Source organism: Falco biarmicus, chromosome 3 (genome assembly GCF_023638135.1).
Source record: "Falco biarmicus isolate bFalBia1 chromosome 3, bFalBia1.pri, whole genome shotgun sequence".
NCBI classification, from domain to species: Eukaryota; Metazoa; Chordata; class Aves; order Falconiformes; family Falconidae; genus Falco; species Falco biarmicus.
This window is the reverse complement of record NC_079290.1, coordinates 80,634,059-80,647,360: the sequence shown is the minus strand read 5'-3', so window position 1 is coordinate 80,647,360 and position 13,302 is coordinate 80,634,059. Positions and strand designations below refer to the sequence as shown.

The window sequence follows — 13,302 nt, the reverse complement described above, 5'->3', positions numbered from 1 at the left end:
GAGTTTTTGGGTTGCGTCTGCTGTAATGATTAGTCTATAATCTTGAAAGATCAAGAAATCCCAGGACCACTTGCAGCGGGGTCTCAGTTGTTTTCCACCACAAATCAACTCCTGAGTGTGCAGGGTTATAGGCTGGACAAATTTGGACTCCATAAGAAAAGAAAGTGTTTTGGAGATTTTTTTTCCTGTTTTTTATTTCTCCCTGAATTCAACTGAAAAGGCTGAAAATGCAAAATGTGTTGTAAGGGTGTAAGAGATACAGAAACTGAAGATGCCTCTAGTAAACATAAATACCTCAATTCTAACTTCAATGTTTCACCCAAATGGCTTGCAAAAGGTAAATCACTTTCAAAGGAAATAAAAAATGGAAATTAAAATGAAATAAATACATTTTTTAAAATAAAATGCTGGTTTAATCAGAGTGTTGAAATACCATTCAAAGTCATTTGATGTGTTTTTACTTCTCTGCTGTACCTGTAAGTTACCTTAAAAGTTGCTGTGACCGAGCAATAATTACAATTTATATTAAAATGGGGTTTTTTTATTTCTCTGGAAGAAAAAGAAAATAAAGTGTGAGAGATAAAATAAGCAAGGTGGAAAAAAGGAATTAAATGCCCTTCTAAAAAGAATAGCCCATGTCTCCCTATACTTCTAGTAATTCTGGCTCATACTACTTTTCATAATTCTCCTCATCAACTGTTGGCAATACACAAATCTTTGCTTAACAGAATCTTTCTGTGGTGGACAAAAGCAAGATTATTAATTTTTCTGTTACAGGTGCTGGCTAAGTGAGACCTGCTGTGGCCTTGCAAATTTCTTCCAGACCCTTCAATGTGTTAGCTCTTCCACAGAGAGCTTCTCTTACTGCTGAAACACAGCGACTAGAGATCTCCCCTTTACTGCCAAACTGTGTCAAAATTCAAGATACCAGGTGTGAGAAATAACAGATGATGTTAAAAGGTTTGAAGGCCGGGGTTTGTTAGTAAGCAACAGATCATATTATTTACAGCTAACATGAGATAGGGTTCAACATGTTTTTGTACGTGGATGTACATCACCCTGATGATGACATATAATGATTCTGTGCCCCTGCAGAAATGGTACCAATTTATTACCATTGCTAAACTCTATGCTTTGCAAACAAGTTGGGAGAGATAACGTGTTTGAACAGGAGGCTCCAGCACAGCACTGGAGAGTGATGCAGACAATGTACTATCAGTCACTTTGTAGTCCCATTGCCAGTCCCTGTGCACAGGCATGGATCAAAGCAGAGGGAGCTGAACAGTTTGTACCCAATGTCCAACAGTTTTTACCTCTTCCATCATTATACAATGCAGATTAGAAATTAAAAAGCAGTTTTCCCAGGCCTTCAGTCCAGTTATAATTAGATGGCTTTATTCTCAGTTTTATTTTCCCTCACCTGAATGGCATGACGTCCATTTCATGCTAGCCTCCCGGTGAGCCTCTAGTTACTGAATTTGGTCAAGATATGTTTGTGCTGTAGACCACTGAGCCTAACATTATTTGAACAAAAGTGTTCTAAGCTATAATATGAATGGCTTTAAATTGACTCAGATATCATCAACATTTTAGATATGAGGAAATAACTTGAAACAATTAATTAGGAATCATAGTAGCACAAAGTTTGTGCCTGTTTTGAACATTTGGTGTCAAAGGAACAGTCACTGTTGCCTAAGCATAGAAAAACCACAAGTTTGTTGCTTCATATTTGGTTTACTCCTTATCTGTAGCTCGAGGATGCTATTTGGAGGCTGCAGGCCTTTTCTTCTGATTCTCTCACTCTTGCTCCTTCAAAAAAAGAACAGTAGTCTTTGTCTTTTTTTCCCCAAAATATTCTTCCATGAAAGTAACAATACCAGTAATGGGGGAAAAATCTACAAAAAGGGAAAGGAAAGAAAAAAAACCTCTAAGAATCACTCAGATGTACTAGAATTAAAAGTTCTTTTATGTTCCATAAACATGGTCCAAATCTGCATGAGCCATAAAGATGTGACAAGACAGAAGCAAGTATTTTAGCAGAAATGTGCAATGAACAATTTTCTGGATAAAATAAGGTTGCATTTCCTTTGGAAGAGAGTAAGAATTAAAGCCTTCAGACACAAATAGATGGATTACTTGCATTGTACAAGGATAAAAACTAAGTCTCCTGCAGAACATAAGTAGACTTTGCAACAGATCAGCCAGGAGATGAATCTCAGACAGAGCTGACAAACTGGGAAAGTATCTATCTTATCTTTCATGCATATTTTATGTGACTTGTTTTCCCTGTTCAGTTCCATATTGCTGTCTGTGTGAACCTGTGAAGGTAAACCAAAGAGGATAAGAAGGAACAGCTAGCAAAGTGAACATGGACACAGACTCAAACACACAGCTTCAGAGGAGTTAACGTACCACTCGCTAGTTTGAGGCAGCCTAAGCACTTTACTCTTACAGAAGCAAGCCTACAGAAAAGAGAGGTTGTGATGAACTGAAAAAGTGTCAATAGAAAAACTGACAGGCTGTGAAGAGTCACAGAGACAGTGAGAGCAGGCTGCAATCACAGTAGGCAGGCTCTTCCAATACAGAGATAGGAATAGCTTCTGCTGTGAGCTGAGATGATGTGCTTACCTAGGGGTGTAGGCACTGCTGGGGCACTCATCCAGCTCACAGAAAGAATTTTCTCAAGCACTGACTACTGTGAGCCTCACAGAAGCTGTGGCTCATAGATGAACTGCCATCAGGGCTTAAATGTGCTATTGAGATAGAAAAGCAAATTACAGCAGTTAGTTTATGAATGGAATAGTCCACTTGTGGATGAAAAGACACACCAAGGTGAGGTATGAGGAACAAGATGGCTTGAGATACAGGGGGAACACAATGCAGTGTTTGTTCTGCAAGTGACTTGTTTTGATCACTGTTTACAAAGATTTCAAAGATCACATAACGCTTGGTCCAGAAGACATTTTGTCAGTGGCTGTGATTAATGCATTGTCATGAGGACTATGCAATACCATGCACTGCTTGCAGTAAGCTTGGAAGAGCATTTACCACCAATATAAGCTGTGAGTCATTCTTTTTGGGATGAGAACAGCATTGCAATCTCCTCATAAAGAGCATGTTGGTGCTCAATTGTCTGAGATGACAGCTAGTACTATGGCAAGGGATCATACGGTGTTTCTTGCCCTTCCTCCCTGACAGCTTTGTTGCAAAGGTGTCTTCGCTTACCCTTCAGTCCTGTGCTAACATGAGCACCTTTCTAGAAAAGACCAATGCCAAATTCCTGGAGAATTTATGTTTAATATAACGTAAAAGTTACTGAGTACCTGGACTTTCTCCAAGAAAGAGAAATTACTTTACACATATCACAGACCAAAGACTCTGAAGAACTGAGTGGGAACTGAATCTTCCACATCCACAGGTCTCCCTGGTCATGGACACTCATTCACAGCTGAAGCAATGAGTAAGATAATGTTTGCTACCTTCTTCTGTGGGTTATTGTCTCTGTCTCAGAGGTGGCAGTGATATATGTACATGCCTCAACTGTTATGTTATGTAAATGCTTAGGAAGATGCATTTACACTAAGATGAGGCTTTCCATTAGAGCCGTGTGATCAGTATGCCCTGCTCCTCACCCCTGGTAATACGGTTAGCATAACCAACATCACTTCCTAAGACAAATGGCCATAAAATATAAGCGTGCTGATCACTTATCACCTCCTTCTCTCTTCCCCTTTTCAAGTGTGGTTGTCACCAGGAAGTGATGACCCGCATCATAGTACAGCTAAGATTCCCTTTCAGCATTGTGACAAGACTATTTGCCCACCAAACACTGCTGCCAGGATGTGGTGACATCAATTATGGAACAGGGAAGTGTAACAGCACATGAGATATTGCCTATAAAATAAAGCAGCTGCAAGTCCTGCTGCTGGACAACAAAACCCATGATCCCCCAGTGGTCTGAGATGTGTCCACCATTGTATTCTTCCTCTGAAGACTGAGTGACAGTGAGTCACATTCCTTTGGGTAAAGTCTGAGTCCAGATTACGATTAGTGTATCATGCAGTGATTATTAAGAATTTGACCCCATCTGCAGAGGGTCCGGGTGACTAAAAGTCTAGGTAACTAAAGACTCCAGATAGTGAGAAAGCTACACTGATTACTAGAAATTTGGCTTAACTAGAATTATGATAATTGATAACTTTGTGCAACAATAAGCTACACTAAATGCTAGAAATCGTAGGTAATAATAAGCTATGCTGATAATTGAATATTTTATGTAATAATAAAGCTCTAATTGTTAAGTACAATCCTGTGGTCTGTCCTCATTCTACCAAAAATCCCCAAAAGAACCTGTCTGTCCCTGTAGCATTGGGTGACAGAGCCACCAAGTGTTCACATGCTCCATCCTGCCAACTCTGTAAGAAGGGCAATCATTTCCAGCTAGGAGACAAAACAGGCAGCCAGGAAAGATAACAGCTTAAGCTGCTGCAGGTAGCTTCACCACAGTGCAGCCAGCCGTATCCCTACTCAGAACTGCCTGCCATCTGTTCTCCTTATGATACTGTTCACTTCTACACCTCAGATAATCACAGCTTCCACATTATCATTAGGAGAGACAGGCTCTCACTTAGACAGGATTTACATGTGACTAGAGGAGACGGGCAGTTAAATAAGAAAGATAGTCTGATGCATTCATTACCTTTGCGCTCAGAGGCCTTAGTTCAAGTTCTTCTTTTCAAGTACAGATGCAAGTCTGCCATATGCTGTGCAATTCTGCCTCAGGGGCAGCTTCCATAAAATATTTTGCTAGGAAGGGTTGTTCTCTTCCAGCTTATTTTTCTGTGTTACCACATTTGGCTCCAACTCCATTTGGATTCCAAATGGCCTAAATCTAGGCCAGTTTTAAAGTGGCAGCACCTCCCCACCCACACTCTGGCAGAGTTTTTCCCTAGTCAGAGGCACAGATTTTGAACCTCTGTGTACTGAGGTCAGATGCTGCCAGCCTAGAAGCAACCTGCCTTTACAGCAGTGTGACATTCTGCATAGTTCTCTAAAAGACAGTCTAGGAAACTTTGGGGTGGGGTGGGGTGAGATTTCTGCTTTTTTTTCTTCCTGCTAATTCTTTGAAAACCTGTCTCTTTAATTTAGGAGCAACCTTGATTTGAATAGTCTTAAGAGACACTTCTTCCACTTCTACCACCAGGCTAACTTTCGTCAGCAGGAAGTGGCTAAGAAATGTCATTTTGCACTCCTCTTCAGTGCTCAGAAAATACAGAATGGAGTGAAAGTATGCTGAGGAAAGGATAATCACTACCACATTTTATGTTACATATACTACAACATATAATGGAGCAAAATACCCTACTTCCCTGTAGCTTCTGATGAATTCTAGGGGATAGTGTTTTTGGTTTCTCTCTTTCAACAAGACACCAGTCTATTCCTATTGCCCACTGAAGGAAAAATTAAGAAAACTGATCTGCATCTACATTCTCTGACTTGTGAATGATTTGCAAGCACATTTTACATTGGTTGCTAATTTTGTTTCTTGGCATGTAAAATCACACTAACCTTTCATCAAAATCATGATTTATTTATTGTGTTTTATACAATAATAAACTCATACAACCCAAGTCAGTAGTCTACATGTTATGTAACTGCAGTCTTCAATATAAATAATTGCATTAATTAATCTACTATATAAAAGCAAAGCTGAACTCAAGATTCAACTTCAAGTACCATGCATGCCAAGCATATTCCAAACCTGCAAAATTGCTAAGATAAAGGAAATAACCCAATGCAATGTTAAACAAGGGATGAATTACATGACCTCCTTACAAAGGAAGACACTTCCTATTCACTGAAAAAACATGAGAAATAGTGTTATATGTTCAATGGATACTTATAAAAACAGTTGGTTTCTACCAATCCTAAGATAGCAAGCTGTCACGAAAAGCCAAAGAGTATTTCTGGATCCTCAAGACAATACACTTCTCTTCAGCTCTGCAGCTTACAGCTCTGCTGGCTGCTACTTCTGCTACCCAGGAAGACAACCTGTAAAACTGTGATGGCAAGATGACCAGAAACATCCTCAACTAGCATGTGGAATGGGGAATAAGGGATCCAGAACATGTGTTAAGACTTAAAACACTCGCTATGGCTCTGCCTGGTGAATTTGGAATAGAGATAGGTGGAGCTGTGGGTTTTCTTACAATGAAGCTGTATTCACATCCCTATCAGGCATCTAAATTTAATTATTTTTTTTCCAGGAAAAATGGGATTGGGACTGAACCAGGAATGTAAAGGCACTGTGCAGTGAAGCAGAGAATAACATAAAAATTACAGCAGAAGACACAAATTCCTGTACTTACAGCTCAGCTACACTTCATCACCTAGCACTACCCACTTCATATTTCTCTCTGTTCCCCATTAAATACCAATCAAATAAGCCATTCACATTCATACCATTTCCTGTTGGTTGAAAAGATAACCTTTCTGTTGTTTTTCAAACAAATGAGTCATGCTTCTAGGTCTACATTTGCTCAGTTTTCCTTCCAGTTTCCTTTTACAGATACTTTCTTGAGCAAAAGGATGTTTTATGATGCTTTCAATACAACAAATTCTGATGCATCATCCCAGTAACTTCCGAGCATCTTCACTACTTATCAGAGGCTTGTCCTGGTTTTGCCTGGGATGGAGTTAATTTTCTTCTTAGTAGCCAGTACAGTGCTGTGTTTTAGCTCTGATGTGAGAACAATGTTGCTAACGCACTGATGTTTTTAGTTGTTGCTGGGTAATGTTTGTACTAAGTCACGGACTTCTCGGTTTCTCAGGCCCTGCCAGTGAGAGGGCTGGAGGGGCACGGGAAATTGGGAGGGGACACAGCCAGGACAGCTGACCCGGACCAGTCAAAGAGGTATTCCGTACCATGGGACAGCATGCTTGGTATATGAACTGGAGGGAGCAGCGGGGCCTGCTGATCAGTGCTTGGGGACTGGCTGGGCATTGGTCAGCGGGTGGTGAGCAGTTGTATTGTGCATCACTTGTTATCCTGTTTCCCTTTCCCTTTGGATTTTAACCTTTCCCCATCTTTTCATTATAACTGTTGCTGTTGATGATGATACTATTATTATTTCATTTTAATTCTGTTTCAATTATTAAATTGTTCTTCTCTCAACCCTTGAGTTTTACATTCCTTTCTGATTCTCCTCCCCATCCCTCTGGGTGCAGGGGAGCGAGTGAGCGGCTGTGTGGTGTTTGGCTACTGGCCAGGGTTAAGCCATGACAGGCTTCTGTTGTTAAAGTAACTACCAGTAGTTTGTAGGAACTGTATTTTTTCAAAAGACCAATCTTCATAAAACAAGTACTGGATTCACTTCTAACATGGAGTAGTGCTGAGCAGTAGAAACTGCAAAAAGATCACAAATAACACCTGGTAGCAAGGTCAGCCATATTAGATGTGATACTCTTTGTCATGTAATAATGTTGTAATAATGCAATGTAATAACATTCCAAGCTTCAGAATAGTGATCTCCCTTCTTCACACAAATTTTTGCATGTTATGTACCAAACATATGTACACTAAAAATAGATACTTAAAAGCAACGTGCAGCAAATAGCCTCCATCACAAGTTCTTCTTAAGAATGAGGGTGTGGAGGCTACACTTTATGCTAGGAACAAGCAAGATAACTCAAAGGTCCATGAATATGCCTGTCCTATTAAAACAGCACAAACGAGCCAATAGGTCCACCACAGAACCTGCAGAATATCAAGATCTTTTTAAGTTTCAAAAACAATGAAACATGGGAGTTAGAGATGATTTTCTAAATAAAAAGGTACCCAAAATTTGTTTTTTAACAGCCATTTTCAACAGCAGGATAAATAAGAGCAGGTGAGAAAGAAGGTACTAACAGACAGTACTTACTGATCTTTAATAAAGTTTTTTAATATTTTGTAAGATTAGTAACCCTGGCTTCCCTATATTTATTTATTCCCACCTTTAATACCTTACTCCTTCTGCCAGCTATGAAATTTCACTCAAATTTATGTGCCCTTAAATGACTACTCATAAAGAGGTATTACATCAAAAACTGTTGCTCCAAAAGGACGCAATGTATTTTTAAGAGTTGTACATTAAAAAGCATAAGAAATCTGCACATGAAATTTAGGAAAATGTTGCCCAAAAGAACTTTCAAAATAATGAAAAAGTTGTAGCAACAAAGACTGAGATTTTTTTTTCTTTTCCTTTTTTTTTTTTAAAACCTTGAAAGGAAATGTGTGAGGAAGTCACAGTAGCAGCAAATGAGTAGTTCACCACTCAAAGTCATTTAAAGACTAACACACAGTTCTGTAATTACTAGGCTGAACAGAACAACATTCAACATGGTAACAAATCATTGTAATGGTAATTTTGTTTTTAAAAAAGAAAGGAACATTAAATGGGCAAAAAATATATTTGTATCTCAGATCCTTGTGGTAGATACTGCTAGAAAGGAAATCACCCAAAGCCAGAAGCATACTCATTAGGATGTACAACAGAAATATGCATCAATAACGTTGAAAAGGGGGAGGTAGAGGCAGGCAAAAGAACAATCCAGGGCATGGATCATACAAAAGTTGTGTGCTATCGGCAGACATTCTTGAGGTCAGCCTTATAAACAGCTAAGCTGCTGATGCAGCTACAGAGAATCCTTACACTTGCACACAGTGGTAATAATGTATTCTATTTGTGTGTGTGTGTGTCTTACCTTTCATTAGCACAAAACACATTTGTAAAGCTCTGAGGTTTATTTTTTTTATTTAAAACTTTGCATCACAATAAACATTATTTTCAGCAGCACAGCACAAAAAGGCACCTACCCCGCAGCTGTGGCGGGCCTCACAACTGTGGTCCTGCAATACTTACTCAGGAATCAACACCTATGTACCCAGTCTCTAGCTGTCTAAAGATAATGGCACCATATGGGCCCATTTAAAAGCTGGCAAGGTACGCACATAAGGGGACCATGGACTGGGCCCTGTCAGCAGGGTCAAGAAAAAACTTCTGGCATATGCAAGGCAGCAGAAAACAGGAAAGGGAGTGTGAGGCCCCTGTCATGTTAGCAACCAGCAAATGAAGGACTTCTGAAAGCCTGGAAAGATCTTGTAATAGGAGCTTAACATATATAAGCATGTGTTTACATACCTGCCTGAGTAAAGGCTGTACAGTAGTATGTCACTAACCCTAACATGACAAGGAAGGTATCACTAAATAATCAAATAAATCATAGGACATGATAAAAAGAAGGATTCTAGGGACAGATGCCAACAGTAAATATAAATTTCCTTGGAGGAAAAAGAATACCAAAGAAACAGAAGATTATGCCAGAGGAAAAATGCTTTCTATTACTTAATTTGTTATTTTGAATTACTCAGTTGAATCGGTTAATTAAGGTGAATGAGTAACAAGCAAATACATTTGACCTCAGGACTTATATTTCTGAGTAATGATAACTCTGTATCTACATTTGTTGTGAAGTCTGACAGTACACCCTGGTTTATCATCAGTCCTTAATACTAAATAGCATTAAGTATAGTCATACAGAGATTTCCATGCTATTTCTCTACAATCAAGCCTTTCTTTCGCATCTACATTGTAACATTAAATTTTATTCACACATTAATTTGGAAACTTACTGCTATAAGGGGGTTTTCTCCACAGATTTAGATAATCAATAGGGTACTTTTAATTATTAATGCTTTAATATTTAATATAAGGACAATGTTAACACCTTCCTAGTTTCTGCCTTTCATGATAAATATTTCCAAAAGATATTCTGTAGCCATATTTATTTTTTTTCCCCAAAGATTAATTCTTTTACTCCCTGGGTGTTTCCATTTCCTATGCAAATTCTGTAAGATTAGCTGATCTTTTATGCTTGGGCAGAAAATACTACCATCTTATGGAACATCTTGAGTAGTGTCAATATGTCAATAGCCATGGGCAAAAGATACATACAACATTCCTCTTTCTCTCCCAAAAGTTCTCTTTTGTGACTAGCCATTACTACAGTATTCCTCCTGCTCTACCCTTTCTATGTCTTGTCTCAGTCAGTTACTGCCGAGGAGGTCTGGTAGACTCCTCTACCTCAGCTGTCTAAAATGCATGAAAGCTGCATTACCTGAGAGCTTTTGTACTTGTTAGTAAGCATATGAAAGCTTGCAGTGAAAGGACATCATCCCACCATCCCATTCCCCCTGCTCCCTAGCCTTTTTTTTCCTATTAAAGATGCAGCCACAGGAACTGGGGGCACAACAGCCAGGAATGTTATATGTTGAATAGTCAGTAGTCTCAGGAAGCTCAGTAACACTGATTCTGAAGCAACACAGCATACAGAGGGAGGGTAGAATTAAGCCTCCAAAAATCTTCAGGGCCAAACTAATGGACTTGGTGGCGCTGCTGAATGAAAATCCTCTGTTTAATATGTAGTATGATCAAGAATAGCAAGAAGTTTGGATCCAATAAGAACAAGCTGGTGAATTACACAAAAAATATTCTAGTGACTTTTGATCCATTGTTGGAACAGTTCTGGGATATTCAATATTCTTTCAGATTTTCACTTTCAAAAAGACTTCGTTGCCTTCCTGGAATTTAAGAGAAGATTTCTCTTCAAAGGCACTTACTCCCTCCTCTAGGGAAGATTCAAATGAGCGGGCCTGGTTAGCTCTGAAAACAGAACAACATGAAGGAAGCCAAGGAAAGGATAAGGGAAAGAAAGAGTAAAGGAAGAAGATAAAGAACTTCTTTCTGTTTTTCAAATTTCAAAAGCCCAAGAGGGACTACTCGGTGAAATTAAAAGATAGCAGATTAAAAACAGACAGAAGGAAACACTTTTTCACATGATGTGTGGTTAAAACTGCAGAAAAAATAATTACCACAGGAAGCACTGCAGTCAAGAACTCAGCAAGATTCTGATGGGTTTGCAGATGTATAAGGATATCAAACATACCAAGAGCAATTTAAAACTGCTGGAAGGCACATGTATTTCTTCAGGGAAAACTGTCCAAGCATTTTAAAACTGCACAAAGAAATGTGCTAATCAGAGTGAGATACAAAGAAAAAGGTCTCAGCAAGATAATGCACCCAAAGGATGCCATTAAAGAAAAGTCACCTCCTCCTAAATCCTTTGCATTCGTTCTCTCTCCCTCCCTTTAAAGGAACAGTACGGAAAGGGACAATATAAGCCCCACTGAAAGATCGGTTCCTTTATGGTACTGTCTGAGATGAAAAGGATGCCAGCCATCTCCCCAGCATGCCAGCATTTCAGCAGCCTTCAGCCTGTCCCATGTATGTGGAAATGTATATTCACCTTGAAATTCATATATCTGTTTTTACGAATAGCTGGATTGTTTCTCATTTTCTGAGCTCAGATTGTTTTTTAAAAGCAGAAAGCACCATATGTACTATTTCTGTAATTTCCCATCTTGCTTTTTTACATGGCTAAGTAGTCATAGTAATGATGCTTGTTTCTTATCATTTCATGTTAACTGTACCTGCACTTTCATCTGTCAAAGAAAATCTAAAAACTGTGAGCTTTTTCATTTAAATGAAACAGTTTGTCAACAGTACAACTGAGCGCAAATGAGGGCAACACATGGGGAAGTATTATAAGCAACTTAACAGCATTACTGACACTGAATTTATAGCCTTTTTAAACAATATGATTCAGTGCCTTTTTTTCACCCTAGGATCCCTTTTCCATCGGTTGTTGCTTGGTCCTTTAAATCCTGTCCACCAAGCAGGAAGAGATTATTCCCTTCCTTTTTGTAGCATCCCTCTAGGCATTTTAAGATGCTACTGTATCTCTTGAACTCCAAAGTACATGACAGTATGGCTAACACCAGCGCTTGACGTTACCCTAGCAATCAGACAGTAGATGGTACTTGATATGTAAGAAAAAGCATTTTCTGAAGCATAAGGAATGTCACAAACCCAAGTTTGGCAAGACTGGCTTGAAACTCTGAAATGCTAATAATAACCCTCACTTAGGGTTATACGTATTCCAGCTTCTACTGGAATGCAGAATTACCGCTACTATGGTTTTCAGTGTCTCCAGAAGAGTCCCATGTCCTCTCTACTTGTACCCTTTCCAGTGATTGAAACCTTTGAACCTTATCTTTGTTCAAGCTATTTCAAAAACTTCCTAACATCTCTGCTTTATATCCAGTTTTGCAAAGACAGGCTGTATGTCACAGACTGGGAGATACATCCTCTATAGAGACTGTTTGATAGGTTACACAGCACCGGAGTCACATCTTTATGTTCCTATATCCAGTCTTACAGCATGAGATGGAGAATCAATCAAAAAAAATATCACGTGCTGCCATTAATCCTCAAAAGAGTTGTCATCTTCTTAGAGACAGAATCTTTCTAATTGCCATTGAAACCTCGAAGAATAAAATAAGAAATAAAGTCATACATCTGACATAATACAAGAATAACAATATTAAACTGCATTTGACTCCCTATAAACCATCCGATTCCTTTCAAAACACACAAGCAAGAAGGGTAAGACTAAAATCTATTACACCTTCACAAAGCTGAGCAAACTTTCCCTGAATGTTAAAAACAAACATGCCTTTCAAAAGCAAGAGGGAAACAGTGGTATAGTATTATTCAGTAGTAAACTGTAAGGGCAACCTTTTACATGTACAATGCTCCTGCCAGCTGTCTGACAAAGAAACTAATACTAAAATCCCAATCTATCCTTGAAATAATGACGATCTACCACAAGATCTCTTCTGCCATTTATTTATGTTTGTGAATAGATAGACATACAACCTGCACAGGATCAAGGAAGAAGGTGAAAAATGTACAAAACCCCCCAGTTGTTGCATTCAAAACATTTTCTACAAGAAAGATTTCTTTCCCAAGAGATAAAACATGCAAACAGCTTGAGCATTGGTTAGATGGGGAGACACTATTTGGAGGAACACTGAATAACAAGACTGTGATTAGCACACTCTGGAAGTAAGTTGAGTTTGTTGGATGGGTTAGGCTAATTTTTTCACTTACAAATGATGGTATTACAAAATACTGCTGGCTGTACATTTTTGCTGATTATGCAATATATTATCTGTGGTTGAATAAAAAAAAGATGCCTCAGAAGAATGAAGCAACCACCTTTTGATGTATAATGGAAGGAGCAGAGTAAGAAACATATACTAAAGAGTGAAGCAACAAAGAAATTTCTCAGCGATGTTTATCAACTGACCATACCAAGAAACTTGCTGACAACTTCAAACAACCTTTAGCAATTTTCCTT

General features: G+C 38.8%; 1 protein-coding gene across 1 annotated transcript in view; it reads right to left on the bottom strand.

Annotated features, from left to right (window-relative positions):
* Positions 1-13,302, bottom strand: part of DDC (dopa decarboxylase) — a 76,933-nt gene that overhangs the window by 62,044 nt on the left and 1,587 nt on the right. The window lies entirely within an intron of this gene.